Raw genomic sequence first — 17011 nt, 5'->3', positions numbered from 1 at the left:
ACGCAGCCATGCACGCGCACATGCCTATGCTTGCTACGTGCAAATAGTTTTTGTAATAACCAAGAATAAACAGTGAAATGTCCTTCAATTTAGTCATGTGCGTTGGCTAAGCCTGAAAGTTTTGTGACAGAAGTAGGTGTTGAGAAGGTATTAAGCGGGCTGGGAGTACAGAAATCAATCAAGATTGTGTTCCCAAGCAAAAAAGCCCAAGTGAAAGACAGTATGAAGGTATTTGAAAAAGCCAGCGACAGGTTGAAACCGGCTTCGTTGACAGATTGAAGACAACGAAGAGGTGAGGTAAGGCATGAAGAGAGACCAATGTCCTCAGACATCTGCAACTGAGAGGGAAAACAGAAAGACTTTATGGGATGCCGTATACTGCTGTGAGGTAGCTGCAACTCCAGAGACTTCTTCTGAGTTTGCATTTCTATAGCAAAAAATTTGCATTGTTCTCCGCTGCTATGAGTTTAATAAGAGCACTGGTTTATACGCCTTTTCTTCCGAGCACTTTACAATCACGTCATGCTTTTTAATCCAGCTTTAATACAAGTTAACTGGCATTAAACTATTCCAGAAGGGAACATTTTTAACAGAGATGCTTCTTGGTTTACAGTCATTACCTATTGTTTATATAGAGCTCAAAACTGGGCAGGGCATTTTGCAAGCCTCTGGAAAAAAGCCCCAGCTCAAAGAGATAAAAATCTAAGCAGACGGACAATGCGCAAATGAAAGATGAAGCGGGGAGGGAGTGGAGGCAAATGGAAAGAATATTGGATATTTCACCTTTCTTCCTCTCATGCTTTTGCTCAATGCTTTTGCTATTTTTTTGCACCGAATTTTGCCTGTCTGCTTTCCTGTCTCATTCCAGCTTTTGCTTTCCATGTGTTTGCCCAACCTCACCTACTTCCCCTCCCCAAAGAGAAGCAAACAAGCACAGGCACAGCCTGGCCTCCTTCTGTAAGAGCTAAGTCTTGTAGGTGAGTTATAAATTCTCTTCTGCATCTTTCGTACATAGCTGGAGGGCCCAATTCTCGCCCTGTGCGAAGCAACAGGAGGCTGCTTTGGCTGGAAGAACAGGGGTTTACAGCCCATTCTCTCTGACCTATCTCAATACCACTTCAAACTGCAAGGAGAACTTACCTAAACATCAATCACCAGACCTAGAGAGAGCCTCTACCACCAAAATCAATGCCGCTTTGCTACCTGTGTGCATCAGAGGATCTGACTGTGTTATTACCGCTTAAGAAAACACTCTGGATTGCCAGAAGCACTCAAAACACTTTATTAATTCAGCAAACAAAAGCACTTTCTACAGCTTTGTTAAGCAAGGTGGTTAGAGCAAGCTTCTAATTTTTAACTAGAGTTTTAGAAAGTTTTGCTTTTTAATGCTGAGAGAAGCATGTAAATACCTTTGCTTACCTTCTACACGGGGCTTAGATGGCCTCCAGGCTCCAGACCTCCCCACAGACAGCTTCAGGCTTTCCAGCTCCTCTCTTCTGGAGCGTGGCGGTCTGAGGGAGGCACAGAGATGTTTTCGGGCAATGGCTTCTATTAAACAAATAGCTGTTTCTCTCTGGAGAATGAGGAAATACCCCAAGTTATCCCTGGTTGGCCAGCTCGAGGTTGGCATGTCACCCAGCATTATTGATTATTTTAAGGCAGTGTTCCAGTGGTCAATGCCTTGGCCCCTCGGGACATGCAGATTGGAGCAGTGGTGACATTTTTACTGCTGCAACCATTTCAGCCATGCGGAGTTTGGCAGAAGAGGAAAGGCAGGAGATGGCAGGGGTGCAAGTGCACCAAGAGGAACAATGGGTGCGTGGCAGAAAATGTGGTTGAAGCACAAGGTGGTGGCACAACAAAGTCTGGCCATTGGTGTGGAGTCATCTTCTGCACAATGGGCTTGCAGCTGTTAAAATTTGGCACCGGCTTTGCTCGCAAGAGTGTTGCTGGGAGACTGCGGATGGGAAGGGAAGGAAAGAAAATTCTCAATAAGACAGGGAGAGCAAGAGGGAGAAGGGTGGAAAGGCTGGAGAGGAGGGAGAGGTGGGATCAAGTGAGGAAGCAAGGAAAGAAATACACAATTCCAAGGAGGACAGAGTGCGAATATGGAAGGGAAACTGAAGATTCGCTTTGGCAGAGGAGAAGAGACACTAGGGATGGGCCAAGAAATGAAAAACACAGCAAAGAGTATGTAAAAACGTTAATATTAAATTGGGAGAAGGCTCATACTGAGATAAGAGGGATGTAGCCATTTTCTTTTGTAGAAAATGTGATAGTAATAATTGTTAAAATATGTCCAAACACTAAAACATATCAATATATATGTCACTGAGTAGGTTAGATTTCACACTGGGAATACGCTCAGCTCTCTCTTGGACTGAAAACATGTCCCCTCTGGCAGGCAGCAGACATTGCGGTCTTTTCAACATCCAGATGGAAGGGTGACTTGATAGCAAAAAGATCAATGAAAGGGGCATGTGAATGACAGCAAATATGCAAAATATTCCACTTTCCACCTCGCTGTCTCTCATCTTCATTCTCATCTTTGGAGAAAATTTCTCACTATGAATGATCAGATGTTTAGGGTGGAATTCATCTCATGTGACTTTAGATGTCCATGAGGTAGATGGCACCCTAGGCTGCCTTTATTCCTAGCGAGAGAAACAGACACTTTTAAGAAAAAAGTCACCAGATCTATTTTAGGAGCTACCGTAGGGCTACAATAACTCATTAATAAAGAATCTCAACACTTGTCTGGACCTAAATGTTGGCATCTGTGGTCAGATGAATCCCATCCATGAAGACTACCAGCATGGTAAGGTGGCTGCAAAAGGAAAGGGGCAAAAGGACAAAAGTACAGTGTCAGAGGATGCAGGGAAGGACGTCTTCATCACTGATTCACAGCTAGTGAAAATCTTAAAAAAGCCCACAGAGTGATGTCAGGCAAATAAACTTCATTACAGTACAAATGGCAAAAAGGAGGGAAACTGAGCTGGACCCACTGAACCCAATGTCCCAAACTTCAACTGACATCAGTGGCAACAGCATTTCACCGTGTTTTATGTGGTGGTGCTTCAACCCCAAAGAAAAGGAACAAAATAAGTCTCAGACAATCTTCAGACAGCGCAAAGGCAACAGGTCTAATTGCATTTAAAGCTTTTAAAGAATTAAATTTAGAACAACTTGAAGACCATCAGCAATTTGCACCAACACCTGGGGCACCTGGGGGGAACCTGCCAGCTTACGTAGAGAGTTAAGAAGCGAATAAGGGAACTTCATAATGATACTTAAGAAGAACCCTCCCCCTAAATCTCATATCCTGGTTGTTTGGAGTTTTTATAGACTCTTACTGTATAATATCTCTAAGGTACCACCTTTACCATCTTCACATATCTAACACTCTCAGCATGGGCTCAGCATCCTTAGTTTTGATTCTGTTTTTCTCTGATTTTGCCTGGCTCGCAGCCCTCCAAGGTGATGTTCAAGGCTCACCTCTGTAGTTTCTCAGCTGTACTGTGTCCTCAGCACTATACGTTCCTTTACTGACCTTTTTATATTTCTTTTCTTGACCTTCCAAAGCCTATCCCATCCTACCATGCTTCATCTATCACTTATCAGTTAGTATCTAGACTTGATCCCTAGACTTGATTGTGCCTTTTAATTTCAAATGCCTCTCAGTGCCATTCTCCACTGAAGGCTTAATAGTTTAAGCAAGTGCACGATGAGCAGAACCGATACTGTATTAATTTTGTGCTTTTCCTTTTGCCTACAGCAAACTGTTGTCTTTTGTTCCACTACATAGATTTTAAATTGTTTGGGACAGGTTCAGTATTTTCATCTATGTTTGCACAACACTTTTTGCTCAGGGGCTTAACCAAAGATTAATGCTTCTGGCCATTACAGAAAAATAAAAATACCGGTAAGCTATATTAAACACAATTCTCTTACTGCTTCGTGAATATATTTAGGTCTGCTCATTACCGAGTAGGCTATATATGCAGTCTGATGAGATCTGAACTAAATACTGCTTATTGTGAGGTACAGAAGGAATGCCAAAAAGAAGAGCACAATAAAAGTCTGTATGAAACACCAAAAAGCCTGACTCCTGCCTGTATTTCTGAAGTGATAGACTCATCCTAAAGAAATGAAAAAACCCAAGCTCTAAAACCCTTAGAAAAACTGAGTTTTTTCTGTGAAGTGTTTAGTGGCTAATCTGAGTGTATACGATTGTTTACATCTATTTTTCCCCCTGCAATATTGACTTTGAATGCAATGAAAGCATTTTGTGTTCCACTGATCAATTCCTCCTGATTATATTGACTTGCTGTACATCAGCTCTGGTCCTCCTTTTATTTCTATCCTTTTAGCCATAAACTCTTTATTAATTTTCCAGTTACATGCACTAGCATGGGTACTGAGAGAGGAAATGTAAATACGCGAAAAATCCTGTTCATCATGCTAGAAATGAAAACCATTCCAGCCCTACAATTTCCCTGGATGGTGCAATGTGGGAGCTACAAACTGAAGAATTACAACCCCGTGCAGTATTTTGAAGGGCATATCTGACTTCCCACTTACTCTATTAATAGATCTATCCCATTTGGAGTGCAGCTGCAGTGCGCTAATGAGAAAATGCCCTTTTTGCTGTTGATACCCTACGCAAAAAGGAGCCAGGCAGCTCCGCTCTCATTTATTCTAGTGCAAATCTTAAGTGGTTCCTCTGAAGTCAAAGCTTTATTCCAGGTACACAGTGATATTCCACTCAATTTAATTTATTCCACTTTGGCAACATGACACAATCTCTTGCTGTTGTTTCCTGTGACAGTTTATTGTTAATGTTTTCTTCAACTGAGGGAAAAAGGAGGTTGATTTTCCCAAAGAAGAATCAGGAAGAAAACTGCTGTTAAGAGGCTTTTTCCGAGATGAGCGGTCTCTGAGAAGGTCCGTGAGCTCAGGCATTGCAGATAAGCTGCCCTGCAGCCCCAGCTGCCTCTCCCTGCCCTTGCAGCCGGTACCCGAGTTAGCATGCCTGCCTGTATCCAGGAGCGTTCGGATGCTCTGTGAAGGTAAAAACAGCAAGGTTGAAATGGCGGCACCAATGTTATTCAGGTTTTCCTTTACCCAGTGTATCCCAGACCCACATACACCCAGCTAATAAAGAGCTGATCCCATGGCAAGAGCACCGAGCAGGACGAGGGGCGGCTCACTGAAAAAAAGCGCAAGTCTTCAATCCCATCAGAGGTCGCCACAATAAATAACATCGAATAATTGAGTGGCGCAGGTAACGGTACTTATATTAAGAATATATATGAGTCTCTGAAGAGAGAAGTATGAAATGGAAGTTGTTCTGGACCAAGTTTGAAATAGGCTCTCCACACTCTTTGGGAGTATATTCACCGTACAGTACTGTCACACACACGTGGTCCTAATACACAGCTTGTTCTGCGTGCGCACTTCACAGGAACAACAGCTTAAATATTACACAGATGGATCTTCTCTTCTATTTTACCTATTTTCTTGACATTTTTTTCCTTCTTCCTCTTCCCTTGTATCTCCTTTATATGCACAATCCCATCTCCTACACACTTAGGCTCTCCCTCCTCCCAGAGATGGCATCCAGGGTCTTCGCTGAGAAGTTTTTCCCCTCTGATGATGGTGCACACATCATTGACTCTGGGGACACTAGTGCCACCAGAAAGAGACAGCCCTTTAGGAATAAACCCCATGGTTATCAGTGGCTCTGTGAGCCTGGGGCACCCCAGCTTTGCAGAGCCACCGCTCTGCCGGTGCACCTTCCGGGATGAAGGGGAATGTTGCCGAAACAACACCCAGCAAGCTCTACCCATCCAGCAAAGTATTACCCACTGCTTGCTTATGTGTATGCATGTTCATCTGATTTATCGAAAGCTCATTTTATTTAATTACATGAGTGTGTTGTCCATGGACAGCACTGTGCCAGCCCCATTGTTTTCTAAAATGGCAACGAACCATGACCTGTGGCCAAGGGTTGTTTGTGCTCCTAACGCAGAACAACACTGTCACTATCCAATATTAAAATAATTAGAGGTTTGTGCTTTCATTTTGCTGGTTTCATGCAACACTTCTTTCTGGTTTTGGCCTGAAAGGCATTTCTCATGCCTGTGTTTTGTCACTGGCGTTTGTCCAAGTATGTGCTCAGGGTGCAGGTGAATTAGGAGCTAAAAGGAGCCCCCACTGGAAAATGTCCCTATTTACCTGAGAAATGTCACTTCTTCTCGTGATCCTTCATAACTTGCCCTGAACTGCCCTGTCTCTCCCAGGAAGCCTTCAGTAATGAAGAGTAAATATTGGGAATATATTGAAGAAATGTGGGTTTTGTTAAAAAATGCTCATTGCATTTTTTGGAACTGTTTGGCATTGTTAGGAGGGGAGGTTTCTGCAGTCCAGCGTGGTGTTTCTGGTCAGACTGAAAGACTGGTGGCTTGGCCGGGTAACCTGTGAGAGATTAAAAACTCCTGTGTGAGGCTGAGGCACCCGGAGCAGCGATTCCAACCAGAATGAAAGAAGAGGGCAACAGCCGAGAGGTTAGAAGCAATCATTAAGTGTTTTGTTATTGCAAGGGGGACTGTCCTCTCATTAACCATCCCCATCTGGTTTTGTGCCAAAAGAAAAAAAAAAAAGGAAAATCAATACTAGTTGCGTGTGCGTAGCTGTAATGTTTCAAACATGGACATGAGGCCAGGTTGTAGCCAGAATTCCTGCTTGCTATTAAAAGTACTTCCTACTTACTTTGCCTGTATCAGAGAAACTGATATATGTGGAAAAATTGGATAAGCCTTTGGAAATACAGCTGGTCTTGAGATCCTGAGGTCTGTCTGTTTTTTCCAGCTGGTGCTGGCTGCTTGAAGAATCATCCAATCATAGAATGGTTTAGGTTGGAAAGGGCCTTGAAGATCATCAAGTTCCAACCCCTCTGCCATGGGCAGGGACGCCTCCCACTAGACCAGGTTGCCCAAGGCCACGTCCAGCCTGGCCTTGAACACCTCCAGGGATGGGGCCTCAACAACCTCTCTGGCCAACCTGTGCCAGTGCCTTACCACCCTTAAAGTGAAAAACTTCTTCCTAATGCTCAATCTGAACCTGCCCTCTTCCAGTTTAAAGCCATTCCCCCTCATCCTATCTCTACATGCCCTAATAAAAAGTCCTTCCCCAGCTCTCCTGTAGGCCCCCTTTAGGTACTGGAAGGCTGCTGTAAGGTCTCCTGAGAGCCTTCTCTTCTCCAAGCAGAACAGCCCCAACCTTCTCAGCCTTTCCTCATAGGAGAGGTGCTCCAGCCCTTGGATCATCCTTGTGCAGAAAGTACAATCCGTCCCCTTGCTGACCCTGAAGGTGTTGGGCCCACTGTGGGACAGAATAGTATTTTAAATCTCCACATCTTACATAGCAGAAGGGCCCGAGGCAATTAGGACAATATTTCCCAAAGTGGGAAGTGCCTTTGGGCATTTCTTAGCACTGCCTGGGTTTCTGAAAGTGATTCTCTGATCACACAGACAACCGCATCACAAAATTTTCCCAGAAATGAAGCAATCTCCATCTTCAGACTATTTATACTTTTCTGCCCCATGTCCACTGGAAGGCAGTTTCAAGGCTTTTTTGAGGGTGAGGGGATGTTGACAAAGGTGGACGATAGGCATTTTTGTTTGTTGTCTAAAATTACGTACCAAAAGGAGAAATAATTAAAGGTCCTTTCTGAAAATGTGTGACCTGTCTGTCTCCATCCTTGGAGATACATCATCTCCATCCTTGGAAATATTCAAAAGCCATCTGGGCTTGGTCCTGGGCAGCCTTCTCCAGGCGGCCTTGCTTGATCAGGGGGGTTGGACCAGATGACCTCCAGAGGTCCCTTCCAACCTCAGCAGCTTTGTGATTACGTAGCTCTATGAAGGACTGTGAGAGATGAAAGACGGATAACAGCACAGCACTGGTGTGGCTCAGGGGCAGCTGCACTGCCCTTTGCTGAGCACCACAGTCATCTTGGCAGCAGTAGCACTGTGCTGCCGTGGGGTTTGGTCCCTGCTCCCTGTAGCAGAGCTGGCTTAAGTCCTCAGCTCCTGCATAGCTCTCATGAAGAAGACATCAAAAAGCTGTACTTAAAAAGACAGACAAACCATCTGGCATGTGCTGCTGTCATTCCTCAGTGGTGTAATCCATTCTTTATATTAGGGTGTGGGCCTAAATTGAGCTAAGGGCAGGACGTGCACTAACTCTGTGATGACGGCAGGTCTCCAGAGGCCAGGGAGAAAGGCAAGAACCCAGGGAATTGTTAAGAGGGAAGATACTGGGTGGAGACAGGATCATAAAAGAACTAGGTGAGAGATGAACCCACACACATTAAAAAAATAAAAACCTGGAGGGCTTCCTCCACTAGACACACCTCGTCCTGTGCAACGCTGGGGCTTCATGCCTGTGTCTTGCCTGGCCAGCGGCATGGGGAGGCAATGAAACGCCATGTCTGTGGCCATTAGAGGGAGCTTGGAGAGAGCCCAAGGGTGAAATGCAGACCTGAAAAGCTGAAGCAGTGCATGGAGGACTGCTGGTTCAGTGTTTTACACCTATTTTTTATATCCTTACCATATTGTAGTATTGTATATGGCTATTATGACATAAGGATGCACTTCACTATGACCTGCCAGAAATTCTGCTGCCTCTTCCTTGCAAGAATTGCTTTTTGAAAGAGGTTGGGATTCTTTTAAGTGTAGTTTAATAGTTTTATAACAGTGCATGTGTGGTGGTAGCTTGCATCAGACATCTTCATCGGCCCAAAAAAGGTGGCCTGTTCACCAGCTGGTATTACATGAACTGGATGCTTTTTTACTTGGGGGAAAGCAAACCAGAAAACCATTTGGATTCATACAGCAGTCCGAGGAAGGTTCAGTGGCTACTGGATTCACCTGGGACACAGCCACAACCTCCTCCCACAGATGTGTTGAAACAGTCCCTGAAGGGGGTGAGGGATGCAGATGCCTGACGGATGGGCAAGCCTGGTACTCCCTGACCCAGGGTCTGCCTCTGCCACCCTTCACGCTCTGAAGGGAAGGTGGAACGGCTCAGATCAGCACGTCTCACCCCAGAGCATCCCAGTCCCGCTACTCTGCTGGCCTTGGTCAGGCTTCCCACCCCCTCTGCTGAGCCAGTGCCAGCCCTTTCGCAGCCACGCGTGAGAGGTTTCAGCATCTGGCTGGGAGCCACTTGGTCTTTTTACTCCTCTATCCGTCTGCCTGTCAGGTCAGGTGTTAGATAAAGGAACAAATTACTGCGGAGCATCTCATCACTGCATGTAAACTCCTCTGTGGTGTGCACCCAGCCCCTGACACCCTGGGGAGAATGAAAACTAATTGTGAGAGACTCACTGGGCGGGCGCCTGGGAGGGAAGAGGGATGAGCTGCCACCAAGCCCACGCTCATCTCCTTCCTGCTGAGCAGCTGATTGACAGAAACCTGTTACTGCCAGGAATTTGTCTTACATATCCAAATACTCCAACTTGTTCTTTGAGAATTTTAAACTTTTTTTTTAGTGAGTGTAATATTTTCAGTCCTCATGGCTGCAGAGAAAAGCTTCAAAACTGCTCAAAAATCAGAGGCCAAATAAGGGCGATTAACATTTGCTATCGTTTGTAAAAACATTTCCTTTTTGAGAACTTGACCTGTGATTTTTTAAATACCCCAGAACAGTGATAATGTGCTTTTTGGCTAACAGGGCACTTTTAAAAAGCAGCTGTTGCAGAAAAATACCCCGTGTGTGGTAAGTCACGCATGCATTGCTTTTCTTTGGGTTTGTGCTCCTTTCGTCGCTCTTTGTCTGGTTTATCTGGCTGGTGAGATTAGGAGCACTGCAGGGCAGGGAGGGTCCCTGTCTGTGTATTTGCACTGTGTCTTGCCACTTGTAAAGGAAGCGAGTAATCATCACCCTTGCTGCTTTCATGTCTACTTGCACAATAGAAATAATTAATAGTAATAGCAATGCTTTGCCTATCTGCGGCTCCTTTCATCTGAAGACCTTAAAGTGCTTGACAAGCATTAACTAAATTAGTTTCCAAATACCTGGAGAGGGAGTCAGATATAATGATCCCCACTTTGCAGATGAGCACACATGAGGAGAAGCGAAGGCTAACTGAGTGCTTACAGTTAGTCAGCTGAAACCATGCGTTTCCTCCATAGGGGGAGGTTGCTCAGCACTTCTTGAGGCTCAGGCTTTTTTGTCAGGTGCCCAAAGGTGGGTTTTGATGTCCACTTTTCAATTCCAAAACATACAGACTGTGGACCGCTGTGATCTGCCCCAAGTCCTGCAGGAGCTGGAGGAAGCATTTCAGGCGCTGTGATTCATGAAGTTTCCCATTGGAACTACTAGCCTGGCCTGGGAAAGGAGGAAGCTCTGCTGATGCCATGTTGGCAGCACTGTGAGCAGGCAAAGCCAGGGTGACTCTGTCTGAATTAGTCCTGATTTCAGAAATGTAAGTGGACTCCAGCGCAGAAACCCTCCAGCTTGGACCCAGGGGTGGTGAAGCCACATCTGCATTGTGCCACCTTTCACTTCATAACCCTTTCGGAGAGGGACCTGCATCTGAGCTGGCAAATTTGCTCAGTCTTGTATGCATGGTGCGGGCTTACCAGGCTGCACCCCTGCCATGGTGTTCACAAGACCTTACTTGCAAAGAAAGACGCCAAGAGCCCTGACTCAACTCTGGTGTCTTAATCCACAGTTATCCTGTCTCCTGCTTGTCTCTGTTAAACCAAGAGCGCTCTGCACCTTCCAGGATTGTACCCAGCAGGTGAAAGGAGACTGGGCAAGAGCCGAGCAGAGGAGAGAAGAAATCCTCAGTAGGGACTATGTAAGATTCACTATTAACTTGGAATGATAGAACAAAGGCAAATGTTTTGGAAGACCACAGCAAGATTTTCCTTTTGAATACCAGACCTGAAAGGTTTCCATTCCAGGAATGGCACTCTGGCTGTAGCATAGGCTTCTTCAAATAGGAAGCAACAGAGTCACTGAAGAATGGTGGGGCTGGCTGTTCTTTATTGCAAAGCTTCACAGATATAGATGAAATACACTAAAAGTGTTGGCAGTCAGTTGCAGATCCCATAAATCACATTATTTCACTGTGGGCAATCATCCCATCTTCCACAGGGTTGTGACATTTTCCCCAATTTCTCCTTTCAGGCAGAGAAACTGGACAGAAGAAGTTGTCTGGGCAGCAGGTAACTTCTGTTAGCTCCTCCACCGCACACAACACCCTCCCATTTAATCAGCAGACCCCAAGCAAAGTGTCACAAACCTGCTGGGAAATTTCAGGTTCATAACGCTCTTGAGGACGGCTTGCCTGGCAGAGGTGAGTTTGCAACAGTTTGGAAGACTCTTGAGCAGGTGCAATCGCATCGCTTCTTTCTTTTCTTCCTGCAGTGCTCTATACCTTCCTTTCTGCTACCTGCTTTAAACAGTCCCGGATAGTTTTCCAGTACTGGGTTTTTTTACCACAACTCCCCTATTTACCCAGAGAGAAAATGGAGCAATGATCTCATAGGAGGAAAACAAAAGGGCCGCATTTTCTCTAGAGTAAGTAGGTCAATGCTGCAAGACACAATGGAAGAGGATCCCATGATGCCCACAGGGCGGCTGGAGGAGGCTGGGCAGGCAGTGGGACTGCTCCGGGGCCAGCAGAGGTGGCCCTTGGCAGTGGCACTCCTGCTAGCAGGCAGCGAGGGTGGGTATGAAAGGGTTTCACCATGCAACCAGGTCACAGCATCACTCCCACAAAGAGTGAAAGCTCAAGGAGACCCCTATCTCCACCACCCTCATGCACAGAGGGAGGTGGTGGGGCAGGAGAGCTGTCGCCTTGCTTCCACCGCTGGATGGGAAGCCAGGACACCAGGCTGCCTTCCTGCGTGAGTGCCTGGAAGTTACCTAGCCTTCCTCTTTCTTCATTTGTATAATAGGGTTAATAAACATGCTCTGCCCCACGGTGATGACGTAAAGTTAAGCTCTTTCATGTTTGTTAGGTACTACAATGGGCAGCACTATAGAAACCCATAAATAATGTACCTTGAAGTTCCGTCGAGGTATTAGCCTTGTTTTAACAGTGCAGATATTACATGAGTTACCACATGCAAGAAGCTTCTCTTAATTAGGATCAAAACTTCCTTTTTTTAGCCCTGCTGTAATGGCTTTTGAGGCTGAACACATTACACTTGCCCAGCCTATTTGGCAATTTATTATAATCTCTTCCAACTTGCAGGTCCTTTTAATACACTGTTAAACTCCTTCCTTCTCATTCTTGTATCCCTTTACAATCTTTGAACTTAAGTATCTTTTTTTTCAATAGTAGTTAATTTCTCTAAAATCTGAATTCAGCTATGGTATTGTCCTTTGTCGTTGGTGTGGCAGATATAGGATTTGGCTCAAACCCCTCATGGAAAAGAAAGGATCTGTGGGCTGCTCCTGATATAACAGGAGCCCTCTTTTCCATTTCACATCTTGGCCCAAGATTTGTCCATAGCTGGTAATGCCCCAAAGCAGTTGTTCTGCCAGAAGAGCATCTGCACAGAGATGTACACAAAAAATTATTCTGCCCTAACAATCTCCAGACAGCCGTTGTGGTAAATACCAAGTGTGACCCTGAGCTGGGTGCATGGACTGAGCCCAAATGGCTGGAGGGCAACGCGGGAGCTGTGCGGAGTCTGATACGGGAATCTGGAGGGCTGGGTTCAGCCTCCATCTTGCCACAACAACTTCTGGGCAGACATGAGTCAGGTCCACACTGGGCCACCTGTGAGATGGGCTACAGCTGCCTTTCTAAAATCCACACTGATCACAGATCCTTGTAAATATTCTTGGCATTTCAGCAGCTTTTTTGTCCTTCTGTCTCCAACTGTTTTAGTGCTCAGACTTGGAGTGCTCCTAGGAAGTGCTGTGCATGACAAGGAATCCTTTCTCACTAAGATCCTACCCAGAATTGTAAATAGAAGTGGTGGTAGCCTACAGGACGGATATTTTTTGAGATTTCCAACCTACGAGCGTCAACTCAAAAGATTCCACTAATTCAGATACACCTGGTGTGACTATCCAAGACTACAACATGAGGTTTATCTTCTGTTCACTACTGCTGCAACACAGAAAATTATTATAAAGTGCAAATGATTTTTTTTTTCACAGATGTACTGTGAGGCTTTTGTATTTAGTATGTGTTTGTGGCTGGAGAGTGTGGGAAAACCAAGGAATGGGAAGGATGGCATGGTTAAAGGAGTGGTGTGAAACTTGGGAGGGTATAAGTCAGTTCCCAGCTCTACCACAGGCACTCTTGGTCAGTTTGGGATGGTCACTACAGGCGCAGCTCCAGGTTTGGTGGCAATACCAGCTGAGGGTAGTCTTATGCTGGAAAGAGGCAGACTAATTTCCCAACCCGGACTGCAATGCAGACACAAACCAACATAGCAGAGGGACTGGGAACAAGTGTGTATGAAAAGCAAATCTACTGCTATCAAGAAGCAGAGGGAATAGGGTAGTCAACCTGCTTGAACATCAGCTCACCATCTTCTCAATGGAGAATGCAAGCTGGGTTTCAGTAATAGGCAGTCTGGATAAAATGCTCATCTCTGAACTTATGTTGCCTAATTTCAAGGATCTGAGGTGTAGTCGATGCAGAAGATCAGCACATCCAACATCTCTCCTCATTGACCTTATGGACATCGCCAGGCAAACTTCAGTATTCTGGTTAATTCGCTAACTTTCGTTGGCACAAGTCTGGTCTTTAGTGAATTAACTTAAGCTAATTATTGCAATCATTGCTAATGTACTTACAAAGAAATCTCCATTGGTGATGTTTCAGGGCTCATTCACAATCTGGTACTCAAGATATGCACCCTTCAGACTTATGAACATTGCTCCTCATTACAAAAATTTGAAACCCAGCCATGCACTAATTTTAGCCTTCAGAGGGACACAAAGTCTCAGAGGAACCAGTATCCAACCCTTTTGCTGAAAGGATCATGAACAAAGGGACAAACTTAATCCCATTACCCGGCTGCCAGAGGGGAGCTTCCCAGAGATTTTCCTGATGCAAGGGCAAAACGGCTGTTCTTTCATCTTTTTCTGAGTCATGCTCACAGCACCTCTCCGGAATGTAAATGTGCCTGGGTTTAATGATGTGACAAGGTAATTAAGTGTTAATATGTGGATGCAAAGGGTATACAAGTTACCAGATCTAGTAAATGCTTAAGCCAAGCTAAGGCGTTTACCAGACTTACGACAGGTTGCTGATACAGGGTGCTAATGCCCACACATTATTCCTGTTACACAAATAATTTTTTACAGTAATAGACAAAGAAATTGACTTTGTATTTGAATTTTGAATAATTATTCCAGCAAGAGAGCAACCATGAGCCAATCCTGGGCACACGAGAAGCAATAGAAAAACTAGGACATAGCACTATTATTATTTAAATGACTACAGTGCAGTCAGGTGCCAGCTCAGAATTGGACATTTCCCCTTCCTATTCACTATTAGCTTAATGCACTTGAGTTACGTGAGTCCAGTATATAGAGATTTATGTTAAACATGTAACAGAATTATTCAGTTACAAAAAAGCAAACAGACAGAAGGTCATAACAAAACTGTCTGGATGAAATTGGCCCTGTAACTGGTCTTCAAATATCTCTAATGCCATGCGAATGGCTGATTTAAGTAATTGAGCTCTACACAATCTAATTCAAAGTGCATGTTACCCTCTAAAGAAACACGTTTCCTATTCAAATGCAAATGTACACATGTTATAACAATGAACATTTGCATAACAGTCACCCAGTTCTGAAACTTAGGTGCTTGAGTGAGAGGAGATGAAGCTGGTAGTTTGCCTCCGCTCAGGGCAGCTGCTCTGGCCGAGGGACATACTCGCTGCAGGAGGCTGCAGAGTCCCGGGCCCTGTGCAATGATCACAGTGGGAATCTGCTCACCTGTTAGAAGGCCACCTTGGCCTTTTCACAGCTTCATAGCCACCAGCCGGCCCGTCGGTCCCACCGCAGCTGCATGTTTGATAGCTGTGCCACCGGCTGGCAAAGCCTCTGCCCGTCCTGCAGTCGTCGTCACTTCTTTTGCTTTCTAATTATGTCTTTTAGAATCACAGTACTATTAGATGGCATCATTTGAGTAACTGAGTGACACAGCAAAGCAGTGGAAAAAGAAGATGATTTTTAACTATTGGTATTTTGGAAGAGAAGACGTAGATTGACGTGAGATGCCAAGAGGTTGGGCAGCGTGTGGTTTGCAGCAGAGGGACAAAGAGATGAGCAAGGGCTTCAAAGTTATCAGGAACTCTGTGGGTGCCGCTTCTGAGGATCAGGACCTCTGTGCAACATCTGTACTGTCCTATCACTTCTTCTCCTTCTCATTGTTCATCAATTAACTGACTCGAGAAAACGAACATCAGCAAGTATCAGAGAGCAGCTTACAGCTGGGGGACTCTTGCTTATACAGCTGTATTGCAATTGTCTGGCTATATCCTCACCCACGTATACAGGGCTTTCAGTCCTCACAGCTAAAGAGATGCAATGCAGAGCCTAAAGAACCCGAAAGCTTCTTTGGTACACACTCCGTGTGTCTGTGTGCCTTGTGTCTGAATTCAGATGAGACTCACCATGGTCCAGGTGGCGGGAGCCTGGGGTGCTGTGAACCCCACCGACTTTTTGAATTCTGTGTGTGACTGCAGAGCCACCTGCACACCAGTGATGGAGAGAGGTGTTCAGCACAGCTGACTGTACGTGGAGCTGTTGCTGTTGAATGCCAGAGGGTGAACTCAGGCAACTGCCATATAAAAACGTTCACATCATTGAGCTAGGTTTTGACTGTTGAAGTTAAACCTGTGGCTACCGAATTCATTTGAGAAGCTTCTTACACCCCTAGCCATGAGTAACAATTAGCTTCAGCGGGAAGAGGTCAGATGGTTCTGGGGCTGAAAGGGGAATTTCACAACCGTTAAACCAGGCAATGAGTCTCAACTGTAATGTTGTTTTACAGAACTGCAACTTTTTGATGTCTTCAGTCAGTCAAAAAATGAGTAAGGGAGCAGAATGATTTTGCAGAGTGTCTTGCCACCCAGGGGATGTTACCTAAATAGTCTAGAATATCCTATCAATTCATACTTGTAAAGATTTACACTTTGCTTTGCTGAGATGGTAATAGAGATGTCCTCTAGAGGAAGATAAGCTATAAAGGGAGAGACTGATTTTCTAGAGAGCTATGTGGGCACATTAATTACCAAGTTTAATAAAAGGGTGATCTTTCTGTGCCTCAATTCTTAGGTATCCAAATGGAAAGACTTTACAAGGGCTCTAATTTCCAGAAATGTTTGTAAAATGACGTCTCATTTTGGGCACTCTGAAACTGAACACATTCAGGTCACTTGGATCTTAATAAATGGGTCAGAAAATCCTAGAAATTGGAGAGGTACAGGAGAATTCTCTTTCTCTTTGATAATACTGGATTGTAAACTAGTGTTACGCCCTCGAAAAAACCCAACGCAGGCAGCAAGATGCTAGCTTTAGAAATCTCAGACATGGTAAAGGAGTTAAATTAAAACAAACAAACAAACAAACAAACAAAAAGGGTTTTAACAGGGATGGCAAAAAGACCAACAAAAAGCTGCTCCAATATGCCATACCACCTAGTCTGGAAAAAGGAAGACGAGAAAAGCATCCAGACTTCCAGAAAATGCCAACTGGCTCTAGCCTGGGTAAGTGAGCAATTTATGCGTTCACCAAAGGATTGGCAAAGATCCTGCCATGGCAGCAACCTCCTCCCTAGCCCTGCTCTGCATAGCCGGGCTCTCTACCTATCCCAGTCCTACCTGCTGGAAAGGAGGAGCTTTGCTCTGTCCATTCCTTATTTATAACTTGTCGAGAGCTGGGAGGGAGGGGTGAGCTCTCTGTGGTGCATCCTGCTGCTGCCTGCCCGCTGCCAGCCTTGCAAGCACAACTACAA

This window comes from Vanellus vanellus (assembly GCF_965231255.1).
Source record: "Vanellus vanellus genome assembly, chromosome: 1".
Classification (NCBI taxonomy): Eukaryota; Metazoa; Chordata; class Aves; order Charadriiformes; family Charadriidae; genus Vanellus; species Vanellus vanellus.
This window is presented reverse-complemented; position numbering follows the sequence as displayed.